This window comes from Engraulis encrasicolus, chromosome 9, assembly GCF_034702125.1.
Source record: "Engraulis encrasicolus isolate BLACKSEA-1 chromosome 9, IST_EnEncr_1.0, whole genome shotgun sequence".
NCBI lineage: Eukaryota > Metazoa > Chordata > Actinopteri > Clupeiformes > Engraulidae > Engraulis > Engraulis encrasicolus.
The window spans coordinates 36,337,378-36,357,030 of record NC_085865.1 but is presented as its reverse complement, the minus strand read 5'-3'; the positions used below and the strand labels follow the sequence as shown (position 1 = coordinate 36,357,030).

The window sequence follows — 19,653 nt, the reverse complement described above, 5'->3', positions numbered from 1 at the left end:
AGCACTCTCAGCTAAACAGTCAGTTTAGTGTATGACGCTGTATCTGAAATGGGCACTCTTTCACTCGTACATAGTGTACTTTGTAGGGATAGTGAGCTAAACAATAAAACGTATGCCCTATGTTGTGAACTGAATGAGGAATTTATAGTAGGCCCTATAGTGACATACCGGTATTATAAGAATCATAAAGTCCATATCTGAATCAGTTTGTACGTTTCTTTCAGTTGTTCTCAACCATCATAAGCCTCCCACCCCTTGACCTCATCATTAGCCTGCCAACGCCCTCCTTAGTATTGAAAAATAAAAATGCCCCTAATGGAAATTGTGCACCCCCTCTCCTCAGCTGTTTCCTTCTCAACGCCCCCCTAGGGCTCCCTAACATTCCCTGGGGGGCTGTAGAGAACCCTCTGTTGAGAAACACTATTCTATATCGTTCCTTTTGTATGGGACTTCCGGTCCAGTAGAAGTGCAAAAAAGTGCAAGGAAAAGTCCATTTTCTACTGGGTGCAACAATGGTGCCCTTGAGCTGGGTATGAATGCCAGAGGCCGCGTGCCGCTGCAAAGCGATGTCATGTGTTTATTACGCTTCGTGCTGGACAGGGGTTATTAATGGCCGGACGTGTAAGAGATGAGATGAGCATGCCGCGACTGGGGAGCTATGTGTGTGTGTGTGTGTGTTTGTGTGTTTGTAGGGAAGTGTGTGTGTGTGTGTGTGTGTGTGTGTGTGTGTGTGTGTGTGTGTGTGTGTGTGTGTGTGTGTGTGTGTGTGTATGTACGTGTGTGTGTGTGTGTGTGTGTGTGTGTGTGTGTGCGTGTGTATTTAGCGTATGTGTGTGTTTGTAGGGAAGTGTGTGTGTGTGGTCGTGCTTGTGTGTGTGTGTGTGTGTGTGTGTGTGTGTGTGTGTGTGTGTATGTACGTGTGTGTGTGTGTGTGTGTGTGTGTGTTTAGTTTTTTGAGTGTGTGCGTGAGTGACCACAGTGTAGCCTTTGGCTGTGGGATCAGCGGAAATGTATTTGCACATGGCCGGCTGACAGTGAAAGCGTGTGTGTGTGCGAGTGTGTATGTGTGTGTATTTTGCTGCTCAGCCGTCTGACAGTGTGGCGATAGTGTGACGATAGTTTTTGTGAGCGTGTGTGTGTGTGTCTTTGCGCTCGGTCGGTTGACAGTGTGTGTGTGTGTGTGTGTGTGTGTGTGTGTGTGTGTGTGTGTGTGTGTGCGTGTGTGTGTGTTTGCACTCGGCCGGTTGACAGTGTGTCTATAGTGAGATCATCTCCCCCTCGGGGGGCGACATCATGAGATCGGCGCGATCACTTCCCCTTCCGCATTCATCCTCACACACACACACACACACACACTCTCACACACTATTCGCACAGATATACACACACACCACACACACACACACACACACACACACACACACACACACACACACACACACGAGCTGCAGTAGTAGCACTCACTAACCTCTCCCCTTCTGCACAAGCCACAGTGACCATGCAGCGTAGTCGAGTATCAGTTCTGTCAGATGAATGAATGAAATAGCTTGTCTTTGAGCGTACATTCCACCGGTCAGATATGTTCCGCATTTCGGCTTCAAGTTGATTTTTTTTTTCTTTTTACAGTAGGGTGCTGTATAGCGGTTTCCATTGCAGCCAGCCAAAGGGCTTATTTAAATTTAATTTCACGACTCAAGCTGCTGTATGTTTCAATGCCTTCCCCTAACAATTAGCTTGCCTTCATACCAGCATAGTGCTACTATGACCATATAGGGAAAGTAGGGGATTTTTTCTTTGCTTTGACTCAACATACATTTTTAAATGCTGTTTTGTGCTTTGGTTTAATGTTAAATTTCTCAAAATTGCTGTTTGTTTTTGTCAGCTCTGCATTGGCCTATACCTTAGCTGCAGGCTATAGCCTACCACTGCCAAGACTTTCAACTTTTTTTTTTTGCTTTTAAAAAATTACCTGTTGGAGTTATTTACGGGACTCATGAGGCCCAATAGACTGTGGGCTTGAAACATGCAGGACTGTTGGAAAAACAGCAGCAGCATGGAACTTGCTCATTTTGCTTCCAGTCATCTGTTGATTCAATTAAAGCAGCCCTAAGTACCATTTAGAGTCTTACGGGAAAGAAATTCAACTGAGGAAGAGGTTTTGTGTCTTGTGGGGTTGTATTGTGTGGAATTTCAACTAAGACTTAAAAAAAAACTCAGCTCACAGTTGTATTATTACACACACACACACACACACACACACACACACACACACACACACACACACACACACACACACACATGGCCTACTTGTGCAGTGCAGTTAGCTGTGATGAGTGTGCTTGGCCGTTTCTTGTTTGATCTTCTGTAAATCCCCCGTTCACATTTGAATAGATTCGAATCTGTAGTGAAAGTTGACTCATTCAACAACTTCAATGGCACTTAGCAAGTCTTTGTCGTGTAACACTGTTGTACTGTACCAGCATTTAGTCATTTGTTTGTGTGGAATACTCTGCTGCACAGGTGCATAGAAGAAGATGTGAGGTGTTAGGTTGGGTTAGGTTTCTTTATTAGTCTCCATCTCCGAGATAGAGTGGCTGCAGCATAATAAAAGCAACACCAACAGACAATACAGGCAAATACAGTCCCTCTCCCTCTAGGTTTGTCATCCGTTGACTAGATATCCTTCACGAGTTTCATGCATCCAGGCCATGGTAGTCAAAAGAGGTTTGAAGATTCAAGCAACTCATTTTGCAAGCAACTCATGTTGACTTTGCTCCATAAGCGCTGAACTAACTGTACTCAGTACACTGTAGTGTACTGCAGTGTACTGTACTGGCAGTGTATATATGGTGTTACATACAGTATACTTATGTTCATAATACATATTACACATCGAACCCGGGTCCCCAGCGTACAACCGTATCTCTGTCATTTCGTGAAGTATTCACGAAAAAAATAACTTTAACTTTCGTGGTGCATTCACGTTTTTCGTGGTTGGGCCATTTGAGCCACTGCCGGGGCCTTGTCAGCAGATCTTTGTGTGACCACTGAAACATATTGTCTTCACAAATAATCCCCACTTATAAAATACTACATAAAAAAACAATGTGTCAATGAGGCATCAACATCATTTTAGGCCTTCTCAAGGTCTTTGGGATGTCTTGCACGCTGTTTAATACATCACGTGATGCCATGCATACAGCCACTCCCTAAGGTGACTGTGGGTGGCTTTAGGCCTGAAGCTGATATCGTCAGACGGTGTCCAGCTATCTTGGGGTGTTTCGACCCTTAACCGTAACACCCTCAAGCTGGCGGGTCAGCAGTGGTGGCCAGGTCACTGCCCATCAGCTCCAGGCCTCCAGCCCCCCTCCTCCCTCTTAAACCACAACCAGCATGAGGCTCTCTCTGCTGCCTCCCCTATCCTGCGCACAGCTGTCTTCCTCTCCTTGCCAGATATGCCGAGTGTAGTGAGCACCGACCACGTTGACTGTGCCGGGAACCCCTACACCCGACCTCCACTGGAAAGAGCCATGCTTGCCAGCCCTTCTCCTTGCATTCCATGATGAGATCCTGGTATTTTAGGCTTTTCCTCTCATGGGCTTCCTCACAGCCTTCCTCCCAAGGCACTGTCAGCTCGACCAGGATGATTTTCTTAGCCTGCTCTGACCAGATGACAATGTCAGGCCTCAAAGTGGTCTGGACGATGGGGGGGAAAGTGAGTTTTTCCCCAGGTCTGCTGACATCTCCCAACTTTGTGCCCCCTGGAGGATGTTGGTCCTGGGCTCTTCTAACTGCGGATGTTTTTTCTCCTGCCTGACAAATTGCAGCGATGGTGCTTGTGGCTTGGTCGGTTGTGTGGTCTTCTCCTGGCCTGCTCAAAAATGTCAGCCATCACGCGGAGCACTTGGTCGTGACGCCACCTGTACCTCCCCTGAGCCAGAGCGATTTGGCACCCTGCTAGAATGTGGGCCAGTGTTCCCCTCTTGCCACATAACTTGCAGAGTGGGTCCTCTCTCAGGCCCCACCTAACAAGGTTTGCTGGTGATGGGAGTGTGTCGTACACAGACCTGAGGAGGAAGCTAACACGGAAGGGTTCTAGCCTCCAGAGCTCAGTCCAAGTGACCCTCCTGTTTGGGAGGTCCCATCTGGTCCATGTTCCCTGGGTTGCCAGTTCTACAGCTTTCGCCTTCCGTGTCTCCTCCTCTTGGTGATAAACTTCCGCTGCACCATCTCTCGCCTCTGCTGCGCGTTTTGCCTTGCTCCACTGGGTAAAGTGGGATGTTCCCAGTCCTTGCCGGCCCGTGCAGACATTGCCAATAATGTCTCTCAACCCGAGAGAGCTTTCAGCTTGCTTGACAGCAGTGTCTGCTGCCCACTTACGGCCTGTTTGTGTCGCAACACCTGCACTACTTACTTGCTCATCTCTTGAGTCTCTGAGCATCATTGCCACCCTGCACTTCGCCACCTTGAACTCCTCCACCACAGAGGAGAAAGGGAGTTGGAGTTGGCCTGATCGAATGTAGAGCCCCACGGCTGTGAAGCTGGGAGGGATACCCAGCCACCGCCTCAGGTGCTTGTTCACCTTCCTCTCCACTCCCTCCACTGCAGTCATTGGGATCTGATAGACTGTCAGCAACCACATCAGCCTCGGCAGGAGCCCATGTTGGTATATCCAAGACTTGAACTTGCCAGGTAGGCCTGACTTGTCAATTCTCCTTAGCCATTCGTCCGCCTGATTTGCAGTGTCAGTGATGTTGTTCCTGTCACTGAGGGTGTCGTCGTACCACTTTCCCAGGCACTTAATGGGGTTCTCCCTGATCGTAGGGATCTGCTCACCTTGGACGTGCAGTTCGAAAGTCTCTGTCAGTTTCCCCCTCCTTATCACCATGCTCCGTGACTTTCTGGGCTTAAAAGCCATTCTTGCCCATGATGCCAAGGCCCCAAGAGTCTTCAGGATCCACCTTGCCTGCACATGTGTTGCGGTTGTTATGGTGAGGTCATCCATGAATCCTCTCAGTGGAGGTTGTCTGCTCCCTGCTGCCGTGACTGGTCCCTTGGCCTCTGCTGCTGCTGCTGTAATCAAGAGATTCATCCCCATGATGAACAGAATGGGGGATACAGTGCATCCCGTCACGATGCCCTTCTCCAGCGACTGCCATATGGTGGTGAACTTGGCAGTCTGAAACCGCAGTTTAAATGACCCCAGGTAGCTGTTGATCATCTGCCTGATCTTGTCCGGGAGGTGGTACTGCTCCATGGCCTTGTTGATGAGGGAATGGGGCATGGACCCATATGCATTTGCGAGGTCCAGCCAGACAACTGTTAGGTTGCCCTTGCTCCCCCTGGCCTCCTGGATCAGATGGCTGAGGATGGTGGTGTGTTCCAGGCACCCAGAGAATCCTGGAATCCCCCCTTCTGGATCGAGGTGTTAACATAGCATTTGCTGTCATGTAGGTTGTTATTCTTCTTGCCAAGACTGAGAAGAAAATCTTGGCTTCTACACTCAGCAGAGAGATGGTGCGGAATTGGCCGATCTCAGAAGAGTCCTTCTCTTTTGGCACAAAGCAGCCCTCTGACACTCTCCAGGTGGTCGGTATGTTACCCTTCGCCCAGATTGTCCGGAGGAGCTTCCAAAGTATACGAAGAAGAAGTGGGCACTTCTTGTATACTTTGTAAGGCAAACCACTTGGTCCAGGGGCTGATGCTGTCCTTGCCCTTTTCACCACCTCCTCCACTTCCTTCCAGGTTGGTTCCCGGGTCACCAAAGGTTCGGAAGGGGGTGGCACGCCAATGATCTTCGGGTGGCTGCCCAGGTGTTCATACCTCTGTGGGTCACAGTGTGTTAGCCTCAGAGCTTCTTCGACCTCCTCTTTAGAGCTGCTGAGCGTTCCTGATCTTGCTTCCCCTAATAAGGTTCTGGTGAACCTATAGGGATCTTTGATGAACTGTGCCCTTGCTGCCCCTTTCTTCCGCCTCTGTTTCCGTGTCTGCTCCGCTCTTCTCAGCCTGTGGAGCCGCTCACGAAGCCCTGATGTTAGGTCTCTTATTCCAGAGCACACTGTACAACCAGTATGAATGGACGGGCAGGAAAATTGGGAACTTATCATGACAAGATAAGATCTTGCACCACCATTCAGTTGAATTTCCGCAGACTTTTAATGACGTTTCTGTTTTCAGTGGCCAAACACCCACAGTGTAGTATCAGTTGTCAGTTAGAAGTGTGAAGAGTATGTGTTATCATGTGTGTCACACACACATTATAAATACACACGTGCTGGAACAAGTAGACATGTGTATTTATATGCAATGCTGCAGAAGCTCCTACTATCTGAAATGCAGTGCAACAATATATCCAGAAACAGAATTGGCAGTTTTTCCAAGGCTGCGTCTCTTTATCATTTGAAATACACATTTGAAAACATGTTATACTTACTTTGTACATGTAGATAGAATGGCCAGATTCAATGTAGCAGCGTCATCTTGCAATGAAAGCAACAACCACATTGTGATAAGATTTGAAGTTTTTCCCTTTCATTCCTCGTGTAACCCTACCATTTCGGATTTCTTCAACAATGTGTCATTTTACCATTTTAAATACCAATGCCACAATGCAACCACATCACACATAGAACGACTAGACTTCCATTTCATCCCCTTCATTCGTTCCATCATGCAAGCCAATGTCTGTCTCCAGCCCTTCCCCAAACAACCTCCTGTCCCAAACTAGAGTTGGTCAACACTGTGCCTGTTGAACACTGTTTTAGCGCCGTGTTGTTTTACCATATGAAATGCAATACAACCAGGGCTCTAAATTAACGCCAGCCAATTATGGGGGAAATTTCAGTTTAGTTGGTAGAAAAACCTACTTACTAGCCACTTTGACCCATTGGTGAGTGTGTGTTTGGCTAGTGAGATCAACATCTACTAGCCATTTTGGCTGGTGATGAAAAAAAGTTAATTTAGGACTCTGAATACAACAATCACAATCACACCAAGCCAAAGACTTCCGACCCCGATTATTCCCCCCAACAACCCCCCTGTCCCAAACCCTGCCATTCCTCTCCTACTCTGGCCACACCTGTGCAGCTGAGTGCCTGTCTGTCAAAGCTATAGGCTTGCGTCACTGATATATTGGCTGCAGCTGCGTGTGTGAGTCGTGCTGTGGCCCCGACAGCTGTGCCTGTGTCCTGGTCAGTCACAGTCTGGACAGAGGGAGGGAGGCAGGCAAGGAGGGAGGGCAGGCGGTGGTAGGGTAGCGGTGGCTTTGAAGCTATGTGGCTTATGTGGCATTTAAACTCTACTAATGGATAAAACACTTAAGACCGTATAGTCAGAAACAGCGGTGGACACCGATGATGGCACCATGCAAGCAGTTAATGTGATAATTAGGGCTTCGTCTTGAATATTCTCTCCACAAATGTTCTCTTAAATACTCATGAGTTGAATTATTTTGTTCCTGGTTTTAGGGATTTTATGTTTTTTATGAGTTGAATTGTTATATTAAACATTTTTGTCTCGCCTCAGCTTTTATTGAAATATACATTTAAACTCTATTTATATACTATTTTAACGTACATTTTGCACTTTCAGATTTTTATTTTTATATTTTAATGACATATGGTCTGCGAATGAACAGAGAATGAATGAGCATTTTGGATTCAGCACAGGATGTCGGCAGTCAAACAGTGCACATCACAGTAGACTGCTTGGTTCAGACCAATTTCATATCGTAATTTCAAGGTGGACTATTTTAACTCTTATCTGTACCCCCATAATGCACACCGTACCACCAGTGGCACGCTGTAATAGTCAAGTAATTACCATAGTACTACTCTACTATGATATAACAGAGGGCCTTTAGTGATGTACTCTGACTCGGTGGTAACAGCACGTTTATAACGTGTTTTAACAGCTTAATCTTTTCTTATCTTCCTTATCATTTTCATCTCCTTAATGTCTCTCTGAGAGATAGAGAGAGTCTTTCCGGTTTTGATATGACCGTTACAGTAAGCGGCTTAAAATCCCTCTACTTGGCAAAGACAGTGAGCATAATTGTCTTTTATCCTCTAACCCTTTAAGCCATCCTGCAAATTATTTACACACCCTTGTCTGACGACATGTTAGCACAGTTGTCACCAATTGGGATTCCCCGTCTGTCTTGTGATTAGTGACTGCCAGTGAAAGCCTGATGACCAAAGCAGCTTCTGTAAGCACATGCAGATCTCTCTGTGAAAAAGGGAGTTGTTCTTATTTGTTTCTGAACAAGATAAATGTACTTTCAAACAATACCCAACCCACTCAACCCTATCACACCACAAGTCCAAAACAATATAGGCCTATTTAACTGGACAGCTTTTTAAACAGAAAAAAGTCAGATCTCTAGAATCTGTAGATCTCTAAGACTCTTCTCTTGTTTTGGAACATTTCTTCTCACTGTCATTCTCAAAATGTCAATGAGTTAAAAAATGTCATTGATACTGATTTCAAAATAGTAGTTCAGCATCTGTGAACATCTAACCTACAGATCCCTTCAAAATACAGCTATATGAGCGGAGAAACACATGCACTCTGATACGTATGTACATGTATACTGTAGCTCAGGGGGTTTGGTGGACTAATGGGCCCTTTTCCCCTCACCTAGACTGTAAATATGTCAGAGATGAAGACACATTGGAAATGCCTGAAAATGCATAGAGCATGGGTTTCAACATTCCCTACACATGCCTCTTTTCCACTGCCGGTTTTCTGGTAGACCTACAGCTCGACACAGCGCGCCTTGGCTGTCACTTCTTGCTTTATGATTGAGGTGTGTCGTGCCTATTCGGAAAGCAAAAAGTGGCGGCTGAGTCTCGCTGAGTCTCGCTGTAGGCCTATACAGAAAACCAGCAGTGGAAAAGAGGCAATACTGTTGATTTTGGATGTCCATTCTGATGGATGTACGTAATGCTTGGGGCATTGGGGTGATGGGTGGCGAGGGAGACAGCTAATGTCTGCCTAGCTTTCGGAAGCATCCCATCAAGTATAAGCAGGATACTACTAAGTCAGAACTCTAGAATCTACTCTAGATCTCCAACACTGTTCTTGGTTTGGCATATTTCTTCTCACTGTCAATCTCAACCTATCAAGCTATAGGAGTGGAGACACGTGCACTCTGATACGTACAGCTCTGGGGGTTGGGTGGAAGGTAGTCGTGGCCTGTCTAGCTTTCAGATGTGCTTCATCCTCACATGCCTCTCTAGGCCCCCCTGGTTGCAGCACATGCTCTTCAGAGAAATAATCTCCTCACCTAGATTGTAAACATGTCAGAGATGAAGACAGACACAGGCTGTGTGATGGGTATACGTAGTTGGGGGGCACTGGGCAGGGGTTATGGGTGATGAGAGGTCGCCAATGTCTGACTAACTTTCAGAACTGCTCCATCACCACACTCCCCTCTCGACCCTTATATCTGTAGCACACATTTTCTTCTGTACTAATGGGCCCTTGTCCTCACCTAGAATGTAAATATGTCAGAGTTGAAGACACTTTTCTAATGCCTGAAAATTCATAGGAAGTGAGTTTTAACATTCCCTACATACTGTTGGACTTAGGATGTCCGCTCTGATAGATGTACGTGTAAGCTACAGGGGAAAGCAACCGATGTCTGACAAGCTTTCATCACCATCACACTCCCCTCTATCATCCACAGCCCACAGACTCCACCCACAGACGTGTGCAAATGGTCATAAATCCAACATTATTCGACATATCTACATTTAAATACCAGGAAGTAAAATGTGACATTCTGAACTTTTGCTCCATACCCATCTTTTCATCTCAAACCCAAATGTCTTTGGTGGGCACAACAAAAACAAGACAATTTGGCTTGTTTTTGTTGTTGTTTTTGTTTGTTGTTTTTTGTTCCAAAACCTCTGGAGGGGACTGTACGTACCTGGTGGAGATTGGCATGGGGTGATGGGTGGCAAGGAAGGCGCCGATGGCTCACTAGCTTTCAGAAACCTTCCATTACCACACTCCCCTTTTGACCACCATATCTGTAACACACATTTTCTTGAGAATAATGCCCCCCTCTTCTCACCTACATTGTAAATATGTCAGAGATGAAGACACATTGGAAATGCCTGAGCATTCATAAAACATGAGTTTCAACATTCCCTACATGTAGGATTTTGTCCTGATGGAGGTAAGTTATATATAAGACAGCCGATGTCTGACAAGCTTTCAGAAGGTCTCCATCATCACGAGGTAGCCATGGGTCAAAGGTTGTAGCACTGGCCTTAAGATCAGAGGGTTGCAGGTTCAAATCCTACCCTTATCAGCACCTTCATTCATGGCTGATGTGCTCTTGAGCAAAGCACCTAACCCCACATTGCTCCAGGGCCTGTAACCAATACCCTGTATTTTAAAACAGTGAGTCGCTTTGAATAAAAAGCTTCAGCTAAGTGTAATGTAATGTAATCATACTCCCCTCTATTCTCCACACAGTCCACAGCCTCCTCTCAAAGGCGCATGTAAATGGTCATGAATCCAACATTATTCGACAGATAGATTTACCATTAGATAGATTTAAGTACCATGAAGTAAAAGGTGACTTTCTGAACTTTTGTTCCATGCCCATCTTTTCGTCTCAAACCCAAATGTCTTTGGCGGACAACAAAAACAAGAGAATTTCACTTGCTGTTTTAAAACTTCTGGAGAGGACTGTACGTAGCTGGCGGGGATTTACCAAGGGTGATGGGTAGTGAGGAAGGCCACCAATGTCTAACTAGCTTTCCGAAACGCTCCATCATCACACTCCCCTTTTGACCTCCATATCTGTAGCACACATTTTCTTCAGACTAATGGGCCCCTCTCTTCACCTACATTGTAAATATGTCAGAGATGAAGACACTTTGGAAATGCCTGAAAATGCATGACGTGAGTTTCAACATTCCCTACTGTTGAATTTACAAGTGGGATGTCCCCTCTGATAGATGTAAGCTATAGGGAAAGGTAGCCCCTGTCTGACTAGCTACTTAGGGCAGTCATGGGTGAGCGGTTAGGGCGTCAGACTTGCATCCCAGAGGTTGCCGGTTCGACTCCCGACCCGCCAGGTTGGTGGGGGGAGTAATCAACCAGTGCTCTCCCCCATCTTCTCCATGACTGAGGTACCCTGAGCATGGTACCGTCCCACCGCACTGCTCCCCATGGGGCGCCACTGAGGGCTGCCCCCTTGCACGGGTGAGGCATAAATGCAATTTCGTTGTGTGTTATTAATGTATTTAATTATTATTACTTCAAAATTCTGTATAACAGAGGTGCCCCTCTCCTCAGGTATTATTATCCACAGTATCCACCCAAAGATACTTTACGTTTACTTTTTGTTTCATTAGGTTCATTTTTATTTCATGAATTATTAATGTATTTAATTATTATGACTTCAAAATATTGTATAACGGAGGAGCCCCTCTCCTTAACCACACAATACGTATTCGAGATGGAGAAGTATGCAGTGTGGTAATAACTTAAGTATAGCTGAGGGGCATTGGGGTGATGGGTGGTAGGGAAGACAGCCGTTGTCTGTCTTGCTTTTGGAAGCGTTCCATCATCGCGCTCACCTCCTGGCTCCCCTATCTCATTGCTAATTTACTTGGTATTTTACTTAGTTTCTTAAAGGGCACTTGTATTTTATTAATTGTTTTCTTGATTAGTTCCTGTAATTATCAAAATACATATGACTGAGTTGCTGCTCTCCCAGTATGTGACGCGTAAAAGATGAAGTATGCATTAGAGATGGAGAGGGAGGCTGTATGATAGCTAGTATACGTAGCTGGGGGGGGGTTGGGCATTGGGGTGATGGGTGGCGGGGAGGAAGGCCGCCGTTGTCTTGCTAGCTTTCAGAAGCGCTCCATCATCACACTCCCCTCTCGACCCCCATGCCTGTAGCACTCATCGCTGCTCCTGCAGCAGCAGCTGTTGGCCTCTTGTCAGTGAGCCAGCCCCTGTTCTCTCCAGCTCTCCAGCTCCTGCTCTCTCTCCCCAGCTCCCGCTAATGAAGGCTGGCCTCTCCAGGAAAGACCCGGCCGCTTCCCCCCCAGAGACCAGCCCAGGGCCTGGGCTTGGGGCTTCAAAGGGCGGCCCCACGTCAGTGTGAAGTGATGGCATCGCCCTGGTGGTGGTGCCTCTGGTGGAGTACAACAGGGTCAGGCGGTGACCTGGTGGGGTGCATGGATGGTGGGGGGTGGGGGTTGGAGGGGGGTAGGGTGTTGTGGCTGGTGGGGTGGGGGGTGGAGTTGGGGGGATGTTGAGGTTTTTTTAGATAGAGGTTTGTAGGTCAGCAGGAGCTTGAACAGGTTTATACTAGTGTGTGTGTGCGTGTGTGTGTGCGTGCGTGCGTGCGTGCGTGCGTGCGTGCGTGCGTGCGTGGTGCGTAATTCTGTATTCGTGTGTGTGTGGGGGGTGAGATGCGTAGGGTAGACCTCCATGGTAGAGACGGCTGAACGCATGTAGGCTACACTTGAATCTGCTCCGAGTACCTTCCTGGCGTATTAGACCAGTGTCCCAGTGACTGCAAGTGTGGTTAAACCACATATATAAACATAAACTCAACAGTTTGCCCAGCGTATGACCCATATTTCATCCAGGAACATGCTCTACATGGTCATTAAAATGTTTTATTTTTTTTCCCTCACGCTATGAAGGTTTTTCAACCCAGAGCTCCAGCAATGAATCCAAACATGATTTTGTCCAGTGCATCCACTGATATCCATTATGGCGTGCTTGTTTCCTGATTGCGTCCGAGTAGACAGTTCAGATTTCGCAAGTGCGGTTTTCAACCCGCGGAAGCGGTCGGGAGAGTCTTTATTGATTTGTCTGTTTGTCTGACTCATTTATGCATTGCCAGACTTGTGAAGCGGATTACTTGTTTACGCCAATGCTCTCCAGGAACTAATAAAAACAACAGAGAGGCTCTGATGACTCGATTGTGCTTCATGCTTAATACAACTTATGTGTTCGTGCATCCTGAAACAACGGAGTCTGCACTAAACTATGCTACACTCCACCCCCCCCGCCCCCCCATCACCACCACCCAACCCCCAAACCCTACTCATTGAATGTGTGAAACTGCCTGTGCGATATGACTTGTGATACGAGATCGCCACTTCCCCAGTGGCCTGTTGCTTGCTGTGCTTGAGTGAGGTCGTTACACCGCAGCCCTGTTCCTGTTGTGTCGTGTCACTTGTCGTGTCAAATGCTGAATGGGGTCGTGCAGATCATTGATGGTGCCGGGTTACAGCCGTGTGCTGTGCTGTGCTGTGCTGTGCTGTGCTGTGCGTGGGCCTCCTCCACCTCCATTGGAGCACAGGGCTGGACTGGGGGAGAAATAGGGCCCGGGCACTTTTGCCTTGAAGGGGCCCTAATATTTAGCGGCGCAGAACTTACTCACCGGTGGGCCCCGCATCCTTGGTTTTTTTTAACATTTCTGAAAATAGGGGCCCACAAGGGTGCGGGGCCCACAGGGAAATGCCCGCTATGCCAGATGGCCAGTCCAGTCCTCCATTGGAGCGCAGAGAGAGCGAGAGAGGCGCAGCCATGGCAGCGCATTCCTGACATATCGCGTTTCAGTGAGGCGGCACCCAGGCATTCAGGGGGGGCTTAGGCGACAGCGCGTCACTAAGTGCTGACATTGCTCTCTCGACAAAGTCGGGTTGCAGCCAGATCAAGATCTAGACAAAAGACTTCCTATACATACACCCCTCGTCTGCAGTGGACCACTTGATGCTGTATCCCACCATACACACAGGCAGACAGACAGGCAGACAGGCAGGCAGACAGACAGACAGACAGACAGACAGACAGGCAGACAGACAGGCAGACAGGCAGACAGACAGACAGGCAGACAGACAGACAGACAGACAGACAGACAGACAGACAGACACGCACGCACGCAGGCACGCACGCGCGCACACACACACACTCACAGAGGCACAAATACATGCACGCACAGTGCACATGCACAAGCGTACACACACACACACACACACACACACACACACACACACACACACACACACACACACACACACACACACACACACACACACACACACACACACACACACACACACACACACACACACACACACACACACACACACACACACACACACCATATCCACACATTCACCCACCTCTGGATTCCCAACTCCTACCCCCTGCACTGCTGCACCCGTTCCTGTGAACATAACAGGTCTGACTGTCACAGAAGCTGACTCCCATCCACCACCTGTAGTCCAACTTTGACTTCACTGGACCTCTTTCTCAGTTCTCAGGCAGCAGCCAAAGGCTCGGAATAGCCCCTGCACCATCAGCTGCACTTTTTGGAACTGGTTCCTGCTTGGTTGGGGTCAGCGTACGTAGTGAGAGTCTATTGGAATAGTGATAGAGAACTTTCCTTTGATCTGGAACCATTTTCATCAATTATACCGGTAAATGTGACCATACGTATATTTCTGTGTATTCTACAATAATACACAGTACCGCATCTTAGTTGATGTGTTTGTTGTTTACGCAGTACAGCTGATATACTATATCGTCATTGTAACCTAAAATACACCATTCCAAGGATATTTAAGTTCCGGAGTAAGACGAGAGGTGCTTTCATTTTTAACAGTTTGACACCTCATGCGTACATGTTTGTTTACTTGGGGACTTGAAGTCCAAGGTGTCAATATTCAATGTGGGTTCAACACCATGCACTATGTTTACCACTTTGGCAATGCCTAAAGTTCCAGTGCGTAAGATTTCACGTCCCTGCTTCAAACTTGAAAGGGCCAAGCAGCAATACGATGCCCAGTTAGTTTTTTATATCATAGCGAGCACAGAACAAGAAATGAGGAATTCTGTATTTTCCTGATTAGATTAAAATGACTGATGAAAATGAACCCCCCGTGATATACTCCATGTGTTTGCATAGAAATGTGAATTTTAAAGAAAACTGCAAGAAAACTTGAACTTTGTGGTGATGCTTAATGAAGAAAGGTTGTGAGTGGGCAGCATGATATCGGATTACGTTAAGACACCTTAAAATGAAGTGCAGTGACTGTGCCTTTAATTCTGTCTGAACCAGACAAGTAAGACAAGAAGCTGGAATCTCTCCTGCCTGGCGGGGTAGGATTTGTGAGCTATTTATGGCTTAAAAATAGTCGTCTGTAATAGCTGAAATAATTTGAAGAACTCACGGAATTAGGGGCAAAAAGGTTAAGTTAAATCATGTGTGATCGCACACATGTTAAAATGTGTACACTCATGATTCTCAAACTAAGGCTCCTTTCAAAGGCTGTGGGAATTGATTCAATTTGTCTCTTAGTAATTGGTCACAACAAACCTGTGGCTTGTACCAACATCTAATGCGTTATGTACATGGGAAGGAAAGAAGTCTCTTCCTGCTTCCCACATGCATGGGGTACCGACAGAGGACAGTTGTCCTGGGAGAGAGGGGGCCCAGAATTGGGTCCTCATTACATTGTTTGTAGTGGGCTGGGGGGCTCTTTCAGACGACTATGTCCTGGGCCCAGCCAAAGCTATCAGCGGCTCTGCCCACATGCATGGGTCTAATGTGTTTTGAGCACTTATGGGTTGGTGCTCTGATGTCCGTGTAGAAAACTAAATGAAGCACATTCATCTATAATATATGGTAGCTACTGAGCCTAAATGTCTAGTGAGATGGTCATGTAATCTGCAGGATTTAACAGCAGGAGGAAAGGAATGGATTTCCCCTACACCCTTCTCCTTGACTGAAGTGCCCTTGAGCCAGGCACCTACCCGCAGTGCTCCAGGGTCTGTAACCAATACCCTATGCCTAATTGACTCTCGGTTTGGATAAAAGCGTCTGCTACTGTAAGTGTAATGTAATTTAATCACGGAGACACACACTGTACACTATATTTACTCCCACTGAATTTAATGCAATATGGGTACTGGACAAAACAGGAAAACCCGGAGAGTCAGACAGAACTGAGATTGGAACAAAAATATAGTAGGGGAGTACAGTAAGAGTGAGGTCAACCAACTGAGACAAACGTCTGTGATACCAATATACTCCCATAGGAAAAAAAAAGGTTTCTGACGTCTGATGAGGGGCACATTCTTGAAACGTCATGACAGCTGTATGAAAAAGTTTTTTTTCCATGAGAATACATCATTGGGGTTGCGGACTTCTGGCTGCTGGCTTCTCTGCTACCCACCCAACCATATTTTATTTCGATCTCGGTTCTCTCTGAGTCCCCTGGGGAACAGAGAGGCTAAGTCTGAAACAACATCATATTGTGTGGGATTCCCCATTCTCAGCCAGCCGTGAAGACTGTGTCAGTCAGTAGGCTATATAGACCAAAGGGCTTTTTGGTTTTTGGGGGTGGAAAACATTTTTTTTCTTATTTTTTTAGAGAAACCCGCTTGCGTAATACATCTGGTACTTCTCATCTGAGTATGCACAGATCAAATATTCCCTTTTGTGTGTTGCATACTTTATATTTTTAGCTTTCAAGCTTTCAAGAAACGCCTCTCACTTTTTGGTCAAAGAAAGGGGAAAAAATACAGTCCCAGCATCACGAGAGCCATTCACACATGGGGGCAGCTTTGTGAGGCTTTTTTTTTTGCTTGGGGTTTAAATACCTTTCCCCCACACCTATAGAAATACAGCCTGCAGTCCGTTCTTTCCCTACTTTTTTGTTTGGCTGTGGCCTCACCCCTTCTCACACATTCAGGGTAAAAATCCGCCCGTCCAGAAAGATACCCGCAGGCTGACACCGTCCTGCCACACATTTGCGATGCGCCCAATATAGAGCGTCTGATGCCGGTCAACTGAGGTTTCACTCTTGAACATATCCAATTCGGCAGCTGGCATTTGATGCACTAGGATTAGCCTCACTCATACAGTTGTAGCTACCCTGGCTATTAAGGACATTGCATTGTTCAATAGCCTACACTACAATCACCCCCCCTCCCATGTTTGTACATTAATCACTTAGTATATCAAAGGCATTTGGAAAGGAAAAAGAAATTATGTTGAATTTCATGACTAATCAATAATTGATTAATGTTGATTTTATTGAAATTTCAGTGAGTTTCACAATAAATTTAAAGCACCTATCAGGCAGTTTGTTGCAGAAGCGGAGTCCTTGCTCTGCATACTCTTGAGAAGCACACTGCTCTGTGCACTGTAGCCTATATGAGAGCACCATTTGCAAATGAACAGCCACAGCTCAGCTCAGCTCGCTTTCCAGTGTGTGAAGCGAACAGAGTGTACGGTATTCAGCGGGATAATGCCATTGCCATCTTAAGCCCCTTAGATAGAAGCCCTCTGACCCAAGCCTGTTGAAAAGAGGGTTTTACAGACTAGCAGGAGTCGCCGAGTCAAGTCTGAGTGGCATTCGACTGTGTAGGGTATTTATGTGAGTCCGGAAAAGCTTACAAAACAGATTCAGCTGACTGGGTCTTTGGCCCGTTTCAGAATGTAGCCAGTGAGCGAGAGTGATTTTTGTAGGTGCACAGACGTTCACACGAAAATCCTTTTCAACCCCATTTTTTCCAGTGATTAGCGTTGCTCAAGCCAGGCTGTGTGTAGGAGGTGAGAAAATACCCTTCTCAATGAGGGCTCGGGTCGCCTTTGAATACCTCCTACACAACTGCGGAGAGAGAGAAAAAAAGATGGCTAAGCATTTCTAACAATGGACAATTTGTCTGCTAAAATGGCAAATGATGGAAGCTCTGAACATGCGTACATTTGTAATCAGTTCAGTAAATCAGGGTCATTTATTTTAATGAATCACAAGTATGCCTACTGATTCATCCACATGCACAGGGGTGTTGAAAGGTCATGCACTTTGCTGTGGTCTGTTAATCCAACTGTGCTGTAATGTTGGCTTTTAGATGGATTATGGGTTTTTTTCTTGAAGAATTAGAGCTCACAGTTAACCTTAACTTTCCACAGCTCAAAAACCTGTATTATATGCAAAACAAACAAACAAACAAACAAACAAAAAACCCCGACAAAGATAAACGTTTCCCACAAGTTACAGTTCTTTTTTTTCCTGTACTGTACTGCAAAGTGTTCAGAGACTCGCCCATGCAGTCAGGAATGTGCTTCCGGTGTGTTGTGCCCTGAGGACCTTGCAGTAATCATGACTTGGTGAGAAGAGAAGATGATCTCACCTCCCCCGGAATGTTTGGGATAAATTCCATCCTGCCTCTGAAGTCCTGGCAGAGTGCCATGCACTCAAGCACAATGACGCTATTGTAAACCATGAAAACTTGATAATAGTAATGAAACGCCAAGTAATGTTTTGTGGCAGTAATGCTTTTTTTTGTCTTTCTTTGTCTCTCCAATTTAACGCCTTATTTGGTCTGTGTACTTTCAAGAAAAGAGGGAAAGTAAGCGACGCAGCTGTTCTTTATCTTCTCTTCTCCTACAGTACTGCAACCTGTTGAAGCGGTTCTGAATTGCTCTATCGTGACTTGACATGCTCAGGTCTGCCTGTAAGCCCTCTGACACATTTTAGTGCCCAATTAAAGAAGAAAGGGGGAGGCGTGGCGAACCATAAACACTCTCTCTCCTACGCATCTTTTTTTCAAACTCGTAAAAATGACAAGAAAAACACCAGTAACGTCAGATTTCAGCATGTTTTCATAGTACTACCACTTGTCTTGACAATGCTCTCTCTCTCTCTCTCTCTCTCTCTCTCTCTCTCTCTCTCTCTCTCTCTCTCTCTCTCTCTCTCTCTCTCTCTCTCTCTCTCTCTCTCTCTCTCTCTCTCTCTCTCTCTCTCACTCTCTCTCTCTCTCTCTCTCTCTCTCTCTCTCTCCCTACCCCCCTCCTCCCATTGTGATTTATTTCAGGTGAGTTGGTGGATACCTGAATTCCTCCTACATGAGTTTCAGCAGGTGTGAGGCCGACGGTCATCTTCTAACAGCTGAAGAGAGTGTGAGCGAGCGTGGGCCCAAAAGGAGGACAAAGAGAGCTGTCACCCATCCACAGCTACTGTGTGACCTGCTATTCTGTTATTGTTGCATGCGAAATGTGCATGCACAAAGGCCATAAAGGCCAAATTACCCATTTATTGGCCAATTGTTCCGTTCTCATAAAGCTAATGTAACTAGCAATTATAGGAGTGTGTTTCATGACGTGGAATATTAAACAGAATTAACTATCCCAATAAAAGTCAATACCTGTCATACCTGTTTTTTTTTTCAGATTCATCTGAGGGCATGGGAAATTCAGATTTTTAAATGTATAATTCACTCATTTATTGATTAATTATAATTGTACATGCTGTACATTTGCATTTTATATTTGCTGTTTATAAGATATATGAATCTTTCTATTTATAATGATAAGTTATATATTCTCTCTGAGCTGTACATTCACATTGAAAGGCGTTTTATGAACAGTAGCCTACAATATTCTGTATTATAAATGTCTAAAGTGTCTAAAGTGTCTTGTGTCTCACAATAAATAAAAGAATACACTATCAATTCAGATCACTTGAACAGACTTTCTCACCTACACCTTGGGCTAAAAATCAAAAGTGAAAGTCAAAGTTACATACACACACACACACACACACACACACACACACACACACACACACACACACACACACACACACACACACA

The 19,653-nt window shown here is 46.0% G+C and overlaps 1 long non-coding RNA gene across 1 annotated transcript in view; it reads left to right on the top strand.

Moving 5' to 3' along the window:
- LOC134455771 (uncharacterized) overlaps positions 1-19,439 on the top strand; it is a 45,405-nt gene extending 25,966 nt beyond the window's left edge. Inside the window, exon 4 of the long non-coding RNA XR_010036155.1 lies at positions 18,877-19,439. This is a non-coding gene — a long non-coding RNA (uncharacterized LOC134455771). The remainder of the gene's footprint in view (positions 1-18,876) is intronic.
- Positions 19,440-19,653: the final 214 nt, after the last annotated feature.